Source organism: Armigeres subalbatus, chromosome 2 (assembly GCF_024139115.2).
Source record: "Armigeres subalbatus isolate Guangzhou_Male chromosome 2, GZ_Asu_2, whole genome shotgun sequence".
NCBI lineage: Eukaryota > Metazoa > Arthropoda > Insecta > Diptera > Culicidae > Armigeres > Armigeres subalbatus.
This window is the reverse complement of record NC_085140.1, coordinates 460,650,500-460,668,423: the sequence shown is the minus strand read 5'-3', so window position 1 is coordinate 460,668,423 and position 17,924 is coordinate 460,650,500. Positions and strand designations below refer to the sequence as shown.

At 39.4% G+C, this 17,924-nt stretch overlaps 1 protein-coding gene across 3 annotated transcripts in view; it reads right to left on the bottom strand.

Annotated features, from left to right (window-relative positions):
- Nucleotides 1-17,924, bottom strand: part of LOC134218316 (gamma-aminobutyric acid type B receptor subunit 2) — a 66,963-nt gene that overhangs the window by 48,364 nt on the left and 675 nt on the right. The window lies entirely within an intron of this gene.

Here is a 17,924-nt window from a genome sequence, read left to right as displayed (position 1 = left end):
CTGACGTCGATATTTACGCGGACGATTGATTGTACTGCGTAAGTCAAAACCGGGTAAATTACAAAAACCGCGTAAAAATGACTTTATCAAAAATCGCTGTTTCGTATGCTCCGATTTTTTTTTCAAATCCACGTGAACAAAATCGGTTAAAAAACAGCATCAATGCAAACCCGCTTGAAAAGTACGAAAACTCCATAAACCGCGTGAAAAGCGAGCAAACTTGCGTTGCGTTAAATGGTTCAGTTATTCTACACTGGGGGATCTTTCTCTGTGCAAGAGACATTTGTTTTTTTTGTTTATGTATTATTATGTACGTAACAACGCAAAAATTGAATGTCTTATTTCTAAACAGAAAATCTGTCAAGAGAACAAAGAAATAATTAATTATAAAGTGCTCTTTTCAGTATGATATTTCAAATTTGTCCGCTGCTATTGGCGCTTTGATGTTGCATGAAGAAGAAGAAGCAGAAAGATGATAATCGAAAAAATCTCCACGGGAAACCATACGAAGAAGTTTTTAAAACTCTTCTCAAAAATTCTAGAAGCAATTTAATTAAAAACGGTAAGCAGTACGGAGTTGGACTTTTCTTATACTGTGTTTTAAGTGTAATATTATAAAATAAAATTTCGAATAGAAATATTGTGTTTATTATACAGTAGAAGAAAAGTCCAACCCCGTACTGCTTACCGTTTTTAATTAAATTGCTTTTAGAATGTTTGAGAAAAGTTTTAGAAGAAAGAGATTAGATTAGAGATTTTTTCGATTATCATCTTTATGCTTCTTCTTCTTCATGCGACATCAAAGCGCCAATTGCTCCTCCACGCAGATGGACAACCAGATGATGCGACATAACTTACTTTCGGGTCCAATAATGTTGTGTCGTCGTACAGAGCCGAAAATGTATGCGTTGTCGCACTTTTGTCGCAGATGTGTGCTCTAACAAGACATACGACAAAAGCAAATTGTCGCGGTTGGAAAAAGTTGTCATCTGGTCGTGGGGATCCAGTCGTGCGACGGAAAACTGGAAGTTGACAAGTTTTTTTTGACTGACCATGTTTTTATGTATCTTGTCAGGTGTCACTGACAAACGCGACAATTCCCAGGCCTGATTTCAAGCAATGATATGCTCATATGAATTTGGTGATAGTCCAATCTGTCAAATTCCTCGTCCAATCTAATTTCTTATGAGTAAATCGATTCAGGGTAAGTGCATTGAAAGTGAGCTAGACTTTTTTACGTGCTTTTTTATAACACAATATATTTTGGCCATTATTTCTGAGCCCATTGTCCGATCTGCCAAAAATTCAATAAGAAACAATAAGACAGGATTCCGCGTCGAATGCAACTTGTTGCGAGTGAATCGGTTGAGGGTAAGTGCATTTAAATTTAGTGAGTAGCCATCGACCAAGTAAGTGCAGTGCGTGTTTTGTTCGCCTAAAAAATAATAAAATATCTATTTGGTGTCGGTGGCTCATGCGCATGGTTGAAACAAGCGCGATCTTGAATAGTTTACAGTAGTCATCGAGCAAGCGAGTGCAGTGCGTGTTTAAGTCGTCGCGAAGTAGTTAAGATATCGAATCAGTCTTCGTTTTTATGTCATTATTAATATGGCGTCGATCAAATGAAATAATTAATCGCTTACCACGGCGATTTCCAATATATTCCGTTCCCAACCAACATACTATTCCTTACTCATGAAGATGAAGAGGATTCTTCGGTCTCTTGTAGCAATGAGTGTCGAACTAATTTTCCTCCCCTTATCCTAATTGACTGTGAGGACGTGACCGGCATCGTTATTGGTCTTAAATTAAAGAAACTCCGAAGCATGTACAGTGAGAATAGCTTTCTTGTCCCGAGAAAACTATTCAATTGATGAGTTGTGCATTATTTGTTGTTTCTCGGTCAATCACGACTAGCAACTACGATGGGTACAGTCAATCAAGTTTCTTCTTCTTCTTCTTCTTCTTATGTGGCTCTACATTCCAATTGAAACTTGGCCTGCTTTTCAACATATAATTATATTAGCATTTCCTCAGTTATTAATTCTATGCCCGTTATTGCATGAGTATGTATCTCGTGTGGCAAGTACAATGGATACACTATGCCCAGGGTGTCGAGAAAATTTCTAACCCGAAAACATTCCAGACTGGAACTCGCCATATCCGGATTGGCAATCCTACGCTTTTGCTAGCAAAGCAATTGGAGACCCCCACAGTCAATCAAGCTAATCTAAGCTGAGGGTAAGTGCATTAAAAGTGAGCTAGACGCGTTTTTTTATAACACAAAGTATTTTGGTCATAACTTCGGAGCCTATTGTCCAACCTGCCAAATTTTGTTTGTCAGTTTCTCTTGATTACTGACAAGGCAGATGGAAGCGAGAAGGATGAGTTGAAACCATCCTCTGGTTCACGGATACAGGGACCAATATTCGCTAAGACCTCATTCCCATGTTCCCGATGGACGTTCCGTACAATAAACTTATGGAAAACTGGCAAGGTTTTATTGAAAACTTCGAGATTGCCACATCGCTATCCACTTTCGCTGGGTCAGCAGACTAGGCAAAATTATTGTACTTGTTGTTTGGGAAGAACTTGCAGGACATTATAAGTGCAGTGGATCTGAAACCAAACTCTCGTGATCCACGACGCTACCCAAAGCTAGTCACGCGAATAAATAACTTCTCTAAGTCATTGACCGACACAGCAGCTGAAAATGAGGCGCTCCAAGTCATGCATCAAGCAGCGAGCGGGATCTACTGATGCATTCCATGCCAGACTGATTCAAAAGGTTCAAGTGTGTGGTTACAATACCGCCGACCAAGTCCGCTTTGCAACAGGTCAATACATGAAACTATCCTAAGCTAATATGTTACACGACGATAAAAATAAAAATAAAGTATTTACTTTTTAAAAAGTAACAGTAACATGAGGATGTGTGGTATACATTCACTTTAAATAGATATTAGACTTAGCCCAGCTTAGTATGGGGAGAAAAAAATATTGTCGAGTTTCACGGGGCACCCCCCAGGATTGTGTCTTTGGATGAGAAAATCAATCTCTTAGAATTTCAGCTCAATCGCTTGTTGCTTAAGCTGGCGCAATTGATTTAAAGTTTGTATGGGGATTTCAGCCAAAATATATACCAAAATACACCGCCGTCACTCATTTGTTCTGGAAATTGGTTCTGATTGCTTTATCGAGCTCAGAATTGCAAAAACGGCAGTTGGTATGCTACAGAACAATTACACAGAACGTTGTACGATGATTAAATGAACTTTTACTTAGCTTTCGGCTGATTTATTAGGAGCTGAATTGTGAATTTTTGGATTTATTGATGGAATCGTATCAACCGAAAACTATATGAACGTCAATTGAGCAATCAGAACCAATTTCCAGATCGAATGAGTGACGAAGGCGTAATTTCCTATATATTTTGGCTGAGATCCCCATAAAAACTTGAAATCAAATGCGCCAGTTTATGCAATAAGTGATTGAGCTGAAATTTTGAGAGATTGATTTTCTCACCCAAAGACACAATCCTGGGGGTGCCCCGTGGAATTCGACAACTTTTTGTTTCCAGGGTCCACGGTCTAATAGATATGATACCTATCGCTTATAGCATCCGACCACGTGTTGGCTTCACTCACGACGAGCACTCACAAAGCGACGACGGTTAACATCGAAGTAGGCGTTGCGCGTGATACGTGATGCCCAGCATTACTAACGCAACCGTCTACAAAAGCACACGCTTGGGTAAGTAATTCCCCGTCTTTTTGATACGACAGCAAATGGCATATTCCACAGATTCAAATTCATAGCAAAACTTATTTCAATTTTCAATTGGATTGGACAATAACAGCTTTGTTCATTGCAAGCTACTAATTTGCATTCGCTTCGGATGTAATTTCTGACGTTCATTTATCTATTTCATCGTTTAACTTCGAGTAACTTCGTGTTCTTCTGTCGTTATTATTTCAGTAAAACTCACTTGAAATTTAAGCTAGTTCGATGAGTTTGAAGTAGCTCAGGTTTTTTTTTGTCCTAATCTTTATTATAATAAATCATCTATCGGTTTCAGTGTTGGTGAAAACTTAAATTCTCAAATCTAATTTGAGATACAAATCAAGCACGAGTCAAATCCAATCAGATTCATAGATTCGTTCATGATTCGACTCGCGATTTGCATCATTGCACGATATTTATTGAATTAACTTTCTTCGCCTAGAACAATTCATAATGAAACCATATGTAATCAAAAAAGTACGCCTCGATTGTTTTTTGACCCTTTTTTGGAGCGAAACCATTTTTCCGCGAATGAGCGAAACTATGCGAAATCCTGACCGAAAAGCGAGTTGGCTCGCACAAGAGGCATCGATGAGAATTAAGTATGATTCTACCAACACTGGTCGGTTTTCGAGGAAAAAAACGAAATGGATCTCGTGAGAAAAGAGACTTAAATAGCTACGTAGTTGATTTTTGTTTAAAAAAAAACTCCCGAGTTAGTTAAAAAAAATGTTAAGTACATTTGAGCCGTTAGCCTAATTGCATAAAACAAAAACACTTTTCCTTTGAAAGTTAGAAAAGTGAATCGTGTAAACAGTAGGAATTAGATGTGAATATGTACATTATGTGGAAGATTATGATTTGAAAAATGTATTGGAGGAAACTACTTTCCTTCGATGGGACTCGAACTCACGATCCTCAGTACGCTAGACTGGTGCTTTTAACCAACTAAGCTACGAAAGACCTCTGTCGGCCTTCGCAACTTAGCGGCTACTAAATGAACCCAAGATTCCCAAACCCGAGCAGCACATATGTGGCATAGAGGTTTCTGCAATCAATATATAACTGAATTTGGTTACATTTGAGTTGCAGCAATCAAATCAGTCCGACTTGTGCTGCTAGGGAATTGAACGCATAGTCGGTAGTGTGGCAAACACACCTTTAACCGGGTAAACGTGTTTATTTAAAAAAGGCATTACTCAATTACTCCTTCAACAGGACTTGGACCCCATATGTCCTCCAGCAGCTGAAAGAGTGGGGATTTTCCGGCAACCTCCTTGCTTTTGTCCGAAATTTCCTCACAGAGCGCTCTTAACAATTCATAATTGGTAATCAAAGTTCAAGGACCTTTGCAGAGAAAACAGAGATCCGTTCTAGCCGTCACGTTGTTCCTCGTATCTATAAACGGGGTATTTTGTATATATATATTAGACTGGCCCAGGAAACAAAAAGTTGTCTAATTCCACGGGGCACCCCCAGGATTGTGTCTTTGGGTGAGAAAATCAATCTTTGAAAATTTCAGCTCAATCGCTTGTTGCATAAGCTGGCGCATTTGATTTGAAGTTTGTATGGGGATTTCAGCCAAAATGAATAGGAAAATACACCTCCGTCACTCATTCGATTTGGAAATTGGTTCTGGGGGGTGCCCCGTGTAATTCGACAACATTTTTTTCTCCCCATAGTAATCTGGGCCAGTCTATATTATATATATATATATATATATATATATATATATATATATATATATATAAGTTAAACGCGAACTCGACTCATCACCCAATTCAATCAACGTAGCAACACCACGCTCACAATCAACGACGCATGCGAACATCGGAACTGCTAAATCAGCAGTTATCAAAACCACCAGTTCAGCAACATCGATCGCGGCGGACCACGCGATATCCGGACCATTGCTGCTAGGCGCTAGGTCAGCACATTTAGGGACCAAGTCAGGGCTCTTTGTATCTAGCAAGTAAGAGACTGAATCAATATAGTTTTTATTCTCGATACGAACAGTCGAGTGGCGCAGTCGGAAGCAATCTTTTTTAAAAACCCGAATTCCCGTCCAAATGTTTTAACTGGCGCAGTGCGGTAGGATACCGTAAAAGTGTTAAGTGAGTTTTTCCGGGTTGAAACCCTTCCGCGAGTGAACATCGTTGAATTGTGTTAAACTTCGAAACACGACGGGAACCAGCGTTACCCCAGGAGGCAGAATAGCATCCACCACGATCGGCGACGAGCGAACATCGTAGCAGATTTCCACCCACCAACGGTTAGCGAAGAGCGCATATCGGAGCGAGCCAATAAATCGTAAGTAATAGCGTTTAAGTTCATTCAAAGTTTAAAATTGATAATTCATAGTGTTAACAAATAATAATCGAAATCTAACAGTGTTAAAAAGTGTTATCGAAGTGAATAGTGATTAGTTAGGATGGCACATTTGGATAACAGGCGTGATTTAATTGCAGCGGAGAATGAAGCTCTGCAAGAGCAGTTGGCTAACGCCGCCGCTCAAATTGAAGAGCAGGGAAGACAGTTGCTTATTATGCAAGATCAAATCGCTGATGAGCAAAGACAAATTAATGAAAGGGATCGAGAAATCGCCCTACTGCAACAACAGCCGATTCCTGTTGTACCGAATAACGATATTGATTCAATTTTGAAACAGATGCAGAGTCCACAGATTATTAGGGACATGCCATGTTTTACGGGAGATCCAGTGAAACTGAACACTTTTATTAAGGCCGTTGATAGGTTGATGCCAACCTTAGAAAGGGCTAGAGGCACCGCAGTTTTCGATGTATGGATGCAATCCATCCGTGCAAAGATAACACAAGAGGCTGATGCAGTGTTGGAGTTGTATGGGACTGATACCGAATGGGACGATATCAAAAACACTCTGACGACGCATTTAGGCGATAAGCGAGACGAAATTTCGCTTACACGCGATTTGTTTAAATTAACTCAAACTAATTGCGTTCAAGAATTTTATGGAAATGTTTCACATGCAGTTTCTTTACTAGTGAACTTATTAAATCTAAATGAACCCAATCCAGTAGTAGTGTCAGCAAAGAAAATTTTCTATCAAGAACTAGGTTTAAAGGTTTTCCTCTCCGGGCTTAAAGAACCGCTAGGACCTATCATTCGTGCTCAATCCCCAAAAACACTGAAAGAAGCTCTGAGGCTTTGCCTAGAAGAAGGAAACTACAACTATGTGAAAAATCATCTTAGGGCACCTCCACCACCTCCAGTTCCTGCCAAACCATCCTACAATATTCCTAAACCATTACAGTTTCCTACGTCGAATCAACTACGACTACTTCAATATCCAAACCATTCCAATTTCCGTATCTTCAAAATCAAAGACCACCTCTATCTAACCACCAAATAAAACCATTCATATATCCACAGCAACAAAAACCATTCAATTTTTCCCCACAAATAAGACCAATGCAGTTTCCACAACAGCAAAAGGCCATTCCAATTTCATCCACCCCAACGTTCATTCCAGTTTGGTCAACAACCACCCAGACAATTCCCTCAAATCCTAACTTTCCAAAGCAACCGAAACCCACACCAATGGAAATTGATCACTCAATTAGATCCAATCAAGTGAATTACTTAAACCGCCCAAATTATCATCTTGAAGAATATCTAGAACCAAATGCCATTTATGATGAATATTATCCTTACCAAATGTATGACGTATCTGAATATCCTGAACATGTTGAGATGAATAATTACACAGATAATAACAATGAAACTCCTGAAGCTGATAACCTTGATAGTGACAAATCTGTTTCAGTAGATGATCTAAATTTTCGGGAGCGAGTGGAAGGCGACTTAACGACTTAAATAACTTTATTCCTTATGTCGAAATGGATACTACTAAAGGTTTGTTGAAATTTCTCATAGACACAGGCGCTAATAAAAACTATGTTAGCCCCAAACACGTAAATCTTGAAAAATGTAGATTCACTGATCCAGCAAAAGTTCATAACATAAACGGTACCCATAATATTAATCAAATCGTCGAATTTAATCCTTTCTTTAAAATTCCCAACACTGAGAAATTGAAGTTTTATGTCTTCGATTTCCATCCCTTTTTTGACGGATTAATTGGGTACGAATCCTTACAACTTCTTAAAGCAGACATTCTTACTTCAACTTATGAAATAAGATTGCCTCACGGAATAATAAAAATGAAGCGCAGATACCCAGATGTAAAATCAGTTTATCTGAACGCGCACGAATCCAAACCAGTCAATCTCCCTACGCGAATTAACGGAGACTTTTTTCTGGAAAACGATTTGGTAGTTGCACCAAATGTGATTATTCACTCTGGACTTTATTCAACTAAAAACGAAAACGTTCAGGTATTAATCACGAATTACTCGAACGAAAGCAAAAGAATTGATTTAGATGAGAATATTATTCGTCCTCAAATCAATAATTTTGAAGCAAGAACACCATTTGAAGAAGCATCGAAACCGAGTATCAGTGAAAAATTACTAAAGCAGTTAAGAATCGACCATCTCAATCCAGATGAACGTGAGAAACTTCTGCAGGTGATTACAAAACATGAAAATGTATTTTTCATGAAAGGCACACATTTGTCGTTTACCAGTGCTATTAAACATTCCATTAAAACAAAAGATGATTTGCCGGTACATGCCAAATCATATCGCTATCCTTTTTGCCATAAAGAGGAAATCCAGCGACAAATTTCTGAACTTCTCGATCAAGGGATAATTCAACATTCGATAAGCCCTTGGACGTCTCCTGTATGGATCGTCCCAAAAAAATTGGACGCATCAGGTGAAAAGAAGTGGCGGCTAGTCATAGACTACCGCAAATTAAACGAAAAAACCATTGACGATCGGTACCCTATACCGAATATAACAGACGTCCTCGATAAATTAGGACGCTGCATGTATTTTACCACATTAGACTTGGCATCTGGTTTTCACCAGGTCGAAGTGGAAGAGAAAGACATTCCAAAAACAGCCTTTAGTGTCGAAAATGGGCACTATGAATTTTTGAGAATGCCTTTCGGTTTAAAGAACGCCCCATCAACTTTTCAACGGGTGATGGATAATGTTCTGCGAGAGCACATCGGTGTCACATGCCTCGTTTACATGGATGACATAATAGTTTTTTCAACTAGTCTAACTCAACATATTGACAATTTATCAAAAATCTTCGCCACTTTAGAAAAGCACAATCTGAAAATCCAACTGGACAAGAGCGAGTTCCTACAACGGGAAGTTGCATTCTTGGGTCATGTTGTAACTTCAGAAGGTGTAAAGCCTAATCCGGACAAAATTGCAACTATTCGAAATTGGCCAATACCGCAAAATGAGAAAAGAACTCCGAGGTTTTCTAGGCATCCTAGGATATTACCGGAAATTCATTCGAGATTTTGCCAAAATAGCAAAGCCATTAACAAATTGTCTAAGAAAAGGAGAAACAATTACTCATTCAAAAGAATTTGTAGCAGCCTTTGAACGATGTAAACAGATTCTATCGGGAAGTGATATTCTCCAATATCCCGACCTATCTAAACCCTTTTCTTTTGACGACGGACGCTTCAAACTTCGCCATTGGAGCAGTCCTTTCGCAAGGTCCTGTAGGAAGCGATAAACCAATAGCGTTTGCTTCTAGAACATTGAATAAGTCGGAGGAAAAATACTCCGCAATTGAAAAGAATTGTTAGCGGTAGTGTGGGCATGTAAATATTTTCGGCCATACCTTTATGGACGTAAATTTGTTTTATACACTGACCACAAGCCCCTAACTTATGGTTTGAATTTGAAGGACACCAATAATAGATTAGTTCATTGGCGTCTTTCACTTAGCGAGTTCGAATATGAGATAAAATACCGACCCGGGAAACAAAACACCGTAGCCGATAGTTTATCACGTATTCGCAACGAACTAAATATTAATGAAGAAGTCTCATCTGACGACATGAGCGCACACTCAGCAGACACAGATGACTCTGAGTTCATTAAATGCACAGAGCTACCCCTTAATTATTTCCATAACCAAATAATCCTTAAAGTAGGTCCTGATGAACCTGATACATACGAGCAGATATTTCCCAGAGTTTTTCGCCGAACAATAACTAAGTTGGTATTTGGCGTCCCCACTATCATACGAATATTCAAAGATCATATGGATTTGAGAAGGACAAACTGTATCCTTTGTCCTGAAAATTTAATGAATACAATACAAATAGTATATAAAAATTATTTCAGTAGATGCAAATCATTTAAAATCTTATTAACACAGAAAATACTAATTGATCTTAAAACACCTGAAGAACAAGGCCACATCATATCCAATACACACGAAACAGCTCACTGAGGTATTTGGGAAAATAAGCAGCAGATTTCGAAACGTTTCTATTTTCCAAAATGAAGTATAAAATTCAGCAATTTATTAAAATATGTGAAGTATGTAATGTCAACAAGTATGACAGACATCCATATAAAATTCGTCTAGGATGTACGCCTAATTCTAAAAACCATTCGAAATCATACATATTGACGTGTTCATTTCCAAATCCCTTAGATTTTTATCAGTAATAGACAAGTTCTCAAGATTTGGAATATTGATCCCAATTAAATCCAGAACCATAACCGATATGAGGAAAGGCATACTTAAACTATTTTCTATCTACGGAACACCAGGCCTTATTGTATGCGATAACGAACCCGCTTTAAAATCCGCTGAAATTAGAGGACTAACGAATAACCTAAATGTTCAGATGCATTTCGTACCCGCAAACCATAGTGAGAGCAATGGATTAGTCGAAAGATTTCACTCCACGTTGGCTGAAATCTTCCGATGTATTAAATCTCAATACGCTGATCTTACTAACAAAGAAATCTTCCTTATTGCTTGTACTTTGTACAACAATACGATTCACACAGCCACAGGTTTTAAACCGCGAGAGATATTTTTTGGGTTAAAAGACGGACACGAAAGGCCTCTTAACATTGATTTGATGCTAGAAGAGAAAAACAAATTCTACGACGAAGTAATTTTGGCAAATGAAAAACACAGAACAAAAATTTAGATTACCATAATAAACATCGAGAAGAACATCCTCATATCGAAGAAAATAAAACCATATTTAAAAGAATACAAGGTATCAAACGTAAACAAAGCGTAAATATCTACCGATCAGAGCATCAGAAGATAAAGGAAGAGTAATTATTGATGCCTCTGGACGAGAGATACATAAAGAAAACGTGAAACGAAACTAATGCTATTTTATTTTAGGAGGACACAATGGACAATACACGGCATATTTCATCTACATTTCTAAAATCCACACTCATCATCCTTTCATTACCACTCCTTCTTCATGCGCAAATAATCCAAATCCACGATATCACCAACAACGCAGGAGCGTTGATTCTTCAAAGGGGGGAGGGAAGAGTTATTACTGGATATAATAGATTACTACATACTATCGATTTCACACAGTTTGAAATATCTTTGTCATTCATTGAAAATGTTATAAGCCAATTCCAAAACAGTACAAGTGACTTTTCAGAAATTATCAAAATCAAGATTAGGGAAATAAAATTTCTTCTGAATACACTTCATATGAAACCTAGTAGAAACAAACGTTCCATTAATATGTTAGGAAGCGCGATTAAATTTGTTACCGGAAATTTAGATTCCGAAGATTTGCATATAATTAACTCAAAACTTGACGATTTAAGGAAAACAGGAAATAGCCTCATCAAGCAAAATAACAGACAAATTAGTATAAATTCCAAGTTCGAAAACAGAATCAATTTGATGCACCATGAAATTAAAAATCAACAAAATGTACTTCGTAAAATTCTAGGTCGAGACGATTACATTGTAACAGAAAATCAGAAAATTTTGACTATTTTCCAGTTAGATACTTTCTCTGAAACATTAAAATCTATTGAATATTCATTGATGCTTGCTAAAACAAATATTGTGAGTAACTTAATTCTTTCACCTAATGAAATGGAAACTATAGCACAGGAGATCAGAAAACAAGGATTAAAAGTGCATGACCTAGACGAGACCAGCAATTACCTGACGACAACTGTTCTTTTCATACAAAGGTTCTACCCTCATCATCAGTGTCAACATTCCGCAGCTACTACAAACGAAATTCAACAGAGTTATTATCGAACCATTACCTCTTGGCAACCGAACAATCAAACTAAAGTATAAAACAGCTTTTGTCAACCGAGACGAAATCATGGCCATCACATCGCAATGCAGGGAAAGCACCACAATGACGATATGCGAAAGGAGACAACTGGTAAACATCAGCGATGATCCTTGTGAAGCTCCACTCATCCGAGAGACACACGGTAAATGCAATTTCATGGAAAGATCCCCATCAACAGAAATCAGGACTGTATCCTCAGGCATGCTGCTGTTAACAACCGTTCACCAAGACGTACCTTTCAACAGCACCTGTGGAATAAGTTCCAGAAATTTAACCGGGATACATCTGATAACATTTCAAAATTGTTCATTATCTTTATCTATATATATAAAAACCAATCTATGTATGTATGTTCGCTAACTACTTCTGAACCACTTTGCCGATTTCAACCAAATTTGGTACACACATTCTCTATCCTCAGGAGAAGTTAACAAAGGGGTGGGATGGTCATTTGGAAAAGGGGGAGGGATGCTGGGATGGGTTTTGTTTAGAAAACGAACAATTCAGTGTAACTTTCAACTCCCAAGACCGATTTCAACCAAATTTTGTACACATATGCACTATGAGAAACGATCATATGGGTGGGTGATTTGGGAAAGGGGGAGAGATCTGGAGGGAGGGGTATTGTTCAGAAACGTAAGTAAGTTATGAACCCCTGGACCGATTTGAACCAGATTTGGTACACACATTCTCTATCCTAAGGCAAAGATAACAAAGGGGGTGGGATGGTCATTGGGGAAAAGGGATGGTACAGGGGGAGGGGTTGTCTTTGGAAAACGAGCAATTCAGTGTTACTCCCAACCCCCAGGACGGATATTAATCAAATTTTGTACACATGTTCACTATGAGGAGCGTATCATATAGGTGAAGGGAGGGGTATTGCTCAGAAAACGAGAAATTAAGTGTACCTTCTGAACGCCTGTACCGATTTCAATTAAATTTGGTACACACATTCTCTATCCTAAGGAGAAGATAACAAAGGGGGTGGAATAGTAATTGGGAAAAGAGTAAGGGTAAGGGGGAAGGGATTGTCTTTTAAAAACGAGCAATTCAGTGTAACTCTCAACTCCCAGGACCAATTCCAACCAGATTTGGATGTGTCTCTATTTTTGAAAGATGTTTATTGAAAAGGGCCATAGAAATCTATATAATATATATAACTCAATGTTTGTATGTTTGTGTGTATTCCAGCATAACTTCTGAACCACTTGGCCGGCTTCAACTAATTTTGGAATACACATTCTTTTTCTTAAGGAGATGACGACAGTTGTGGTAGGAATGCTCTTTGGAAAAGAGGGAGGATGTGTGGGGAGGAGTATTGTTCACTTATCGATCAGCTCAGTGTAACTTCTGTACCCATTGGAAAAATTTCAACCAAATTTGGAACCCACATTCTTTTTCTTAAGAAGACTAAGATAGGGGTTGGGGATGATATTTAGAAAACGGGAAGGTTGTGGGGGGACTGGCATTGTTCAGCTCTCAATCACCTCAGTGTAACTTCTGATCTCCCCTTAGCCGATTCCAGCTGAATTTATAATACACATTCTTCATATTAAGGAGACAACGATAGTGAGTTAAGGAGGGGAGGGTGTGGGGGAGTGGTATTGTTGAGTTATCGATCAACTCAACCCTTCATCGAAATCATGGTTTGCCCGGTGAAAAGCAATGATTCATGTGTTTCCTTCTAGATGGTGAATGTGATCCCTTCTTCAAAAATAGACGTTTGCCCGGAATAAGACATCGGTGTATGTTTTTCCTTCTTTAGAAATAGACGTTTACCCGGAATAGGACGATTTTGAGTTTGATCCCTTTTTCAAAATCAGTCAATGTTTTCAAATGAAATCTGCCTTCTTTTAATCAAATGATGAAGTTAATACTTGAAGTTAATAAGAAAACACAATTATCCTGTTGACCAATTGGTTTGATTGTGAAAACTGCGAATCAAACTGGCAATTCCGAGCAAGGCCGGGTACATACAGCTAGTACATTAATAACGAACTCTATGAAAACTACGAGTTTAGTTTTCACCAACCCATAGTTTTACCTTTACAATTGCTGAAAATCAAACCACAGCACATCGAAAGACACGTAAACATTTCTGAGCTACAAGAGCTCCATATTCAGAACAAACAGCACATGGAAACAGTGGAATGGAAACACAATCTAGGACTTGCATCGCTCAGCATAGCAGTTACATTCATAGTCGCATTTCTGGTCATTGGCACAATCAAAATTCAACAGTTCATCAAAACAATGCATTGCTCGGGACGAGCAATACTTAAGGGGAAGCGAACTCGACTCATCACCCAATTCAATCAACGTAGCAACACCACGCTCACAATCAACGACGCATGCGAACATCGGAACTGCTAAATCAGCAGTTATCAAAACCACCAGTTCAGCAACATCGATCGCGGCGGACCACGCGATATCCGGACCATTGCTGCTAGGCGCTAGGTCAGCACATTTAGGGACCAAGTCAGGGCTCTTTGTATCTAGCAAGTAAGAGACTGAATCAATATAGTTTTTATTCTCGATACGAACAGTCGAGTGGCGCAGTCGGAAGCAATCTTTTTTAAAAACCCGAATTCCCGTCCAAATGTTTTAACTTATATATATATATATATATATATATATATATATATATATATATATATATATATATATATATATATATATATATATATATATATATATATATATATATATATTGTATATGCCGACGATATTCTGCTGGTTGTCGTTGGCGACTCGGCCAAGAGTACGCGGATCAAAGCACAATCTGCAGCCAGTGCCGTCTTCCGTTGGACCAACTCGGTGGGCTTCACTATGACAGCCAGCAAATCTGTGCAAGGACACGTCTGCAGGTGGAGACATCAGCTGTCCGGACCGAGCCTTAAGTTGGGGGACCAGCCTATCCCCAACAAAAAAATTGTGAAAGTTCTCGGAGTCTCCATTGGCCGGAGCCTCTCGTTCCTACTGCCCTTCGCGAAGTTCAAATAAGTTGTCTAACCAGAGTCAACCTGTTTCGGACTTTGTGTAAGCCTCATCGAACCAACAACGGGAGGCTATCATTGATAGCCGCCTATTCTATGGCCTGGAACTGACCTGTATCACCGACCTAACCTTGTCGAAACTCTGTCACCGACTCTTTCGCCGCAGCCACCTCCGGAGAATATAGAATCCCTCTCCTCACTGAAAAGAATCCGTTCCTGGCCGGCGTCGGTCTCCCTCCATGAGCGCGAGTACACTGGCATGGAGCGAGGAGGTGGCACTCCTCAACAGCCACTAGCCTAACTCTATAAATAGGATGATATTTCAATGGCTCTAAGAAGGTCGTTGACCGAGCTCTTTAACAAAGATTTACCCAACCACGAACACCGGGACCGGTTTCACTGTGTCAAACAACCTCCCTGATATCTGCAGCATCTTTTCGGCCGAAGCAGCCGCGGCACTAATTGACACCCCCTATCCATCCAGGAAACCTATCCTCGCTTTGTCTGACTCTGCCAGCGTAATTTCCGCACTCTCCAGAGCGACGAGTCTAAGCACCCCTGAATCTAAAGTATCTTAGCGAGAATGCTCTCGAACGCGACATTCGCTTGGATTCCGGGGCATTGCGTAGTGCCTGTCAACATCACGGCCGATCTCCTTGCCGGAGTCGAATATCACAACCAGCGTTTTAGCTTAGTAGTCCCGTTAGGTGACGTAAAAACCTGAATAAAGAAAGCCGTACTAGAAAACTGAGAAAGGTCCTAGATTGCCACAACTTCCGGATACCTTCTGAAAATTAAGGGGACCACATCGGCATGGACAGACCTACCTAACCTTGATGAACAGCAAATCATCTCCTGGCTTCGGACCGGATATACGCGGCTCTCGCATAACTACGAAGGGAGCTCCTTTCATACAACCTGCAACGTCTGCGATGTTCTCAACACCGTCGAACATTATGTTTGTCGATGCAGGCTCTAAGGGAACCCACGGGATACCATCAGGGATGCACTATCCGACGGCGCTGCCAGCACCGCTGCCCTCATCTCTTTCTTAAAAGATGGAGGCTTATACAAACAAATTTAACGGCTTCACGAGCATCCCGAGGTCAATCTTGGGAGTGAGTTTCCACAACACGAGACTTTCGGGCTTTCCCACCCCTCCAGTGACCGGGCAGACGGGGAACCCCAACCCGGGTTCTAACTCCCTCGCAACATAAACCACCGATTCTAACAAGGTCAGCTGGGCCTTGGTCTTCCCCAAACCCATCACTGTAGCCTAACCTGCATAGCCATAAATTCCCTGGTTTTTTACTGCAGCAATGCAAGAACGAATATGCTGCTTTCAATCAATTTTCAAAGCTCTAAAGCTGATATTCTTGAAACTGCGATCGGATATATTTAAAAATTTACGGAATTTTATTTTCTTTCTGAATTTGGATGACCAGAGGAAATTAGAGGGCTGACCGCGACAATTGGAGCTCAAGATCGAGATCAAGCGATTTCAAGTACCTCCGGAGGGCAGCGCACTAAACGTCACCAGGACCTACCTGGTGACCTGTAGTTGAAGTATTTTAACTTTATTGTTTGTTATGTTACATCTTAGTTTCCCTTTTCGTCTCTCAGGGTTGGACCTGAGGGTACCATCCTGCCTCCTCCCACTGCCAAGTACCCCAAGCCTTGGTACTATCGACGAGTGAAAAACTTAAAATTAAAAAAATCATATAAATAAAGAATAGAAAAAATCAATCCCCCCTCTTCTTTGAAGGAATTTAGAATTCGTTTGCAGTCGCTGTCTTTGAACGTATCTGTCCGGAATTAGATTTTCTGAAAATAATCAGAATAAGGCGATAGAGTAGACACTTTCTTTTAAAGAACTAGGTTATCCGGAGTATTGCATTCAATAAATGAATGCATATGTTTGCATACGGAGTAGACGGTCGCTTCTTAAGGGCCTTTCGAAATGTTGTACAATGCTGTTAATGGCATTTCTATAAAACAGATTACTCCACATAACTCTAATTTTAGTTTGTATTCATAATGCTTCTATCTACGCCTTGATGGAAGAAAGATAAATGGAAGCATTTCAATCCACGGTATCCTTTTTTCCATATGAAGGATTTCAATCCTCTCTTTTTCCTCAATTCAAATAAATGTTACATTATTCGGGTTCTCATGTTATTCAGGTGAGTGTCATTCCGGTAAACGTTATTTTGTCGCTGTATTAGACGAATGTAATAAACTAAACAAAGCAAGACCATGCTGAGGGTGGCTGGGTTCGATTCCCGGTGCCGGTCTAGGCAATTTTCCCGGGCATAAAAGTATCATCGTGTTAGCCTCATGATATACGAATGCAAAAATGGAAAACTGGCTTAGAAACCTCGCAGTTGATAACTGTGGAAGTGCTTAATGAACACTAAGCTGCGAGGCGGCTCTGTTCCAGAGTGTAATACCAATAAGAAGAAGAAGAAATAAACTATTCAGTGATGTGATATTAGATGAGCTCTTTACACATGTTTCGATTGCAATATGCATTTATGTGCTTCCACAGGTTGTGAGAAAACTTTAATTTCTAATCTAAACCAACCTACAAACATCAGATTTAACCTCTAACTTATTAGTAGAGATTAATCTTCTTTGGAAATATAATATTTCTATTTTGTATGCATAGAAATTTAGATTTTCATACTCTTCTAATTTGAATTCCAATTTATTCACCCCCACACCCATAATTGAAACATCCTTTGCAACACTGAATTAAACCCCCCTGCAATCGCATTATGTCTGGAAAAGATGATGGAGATAAATAGCGCCCGACGATCGACTCTAGCCTCCATCCAGTTTGAGCCTTTGTGGATGAATTTTAATTTATTGCATTTAGCACACAAGTGCTCTCCAATGCAGCTCGTTAAACCCAT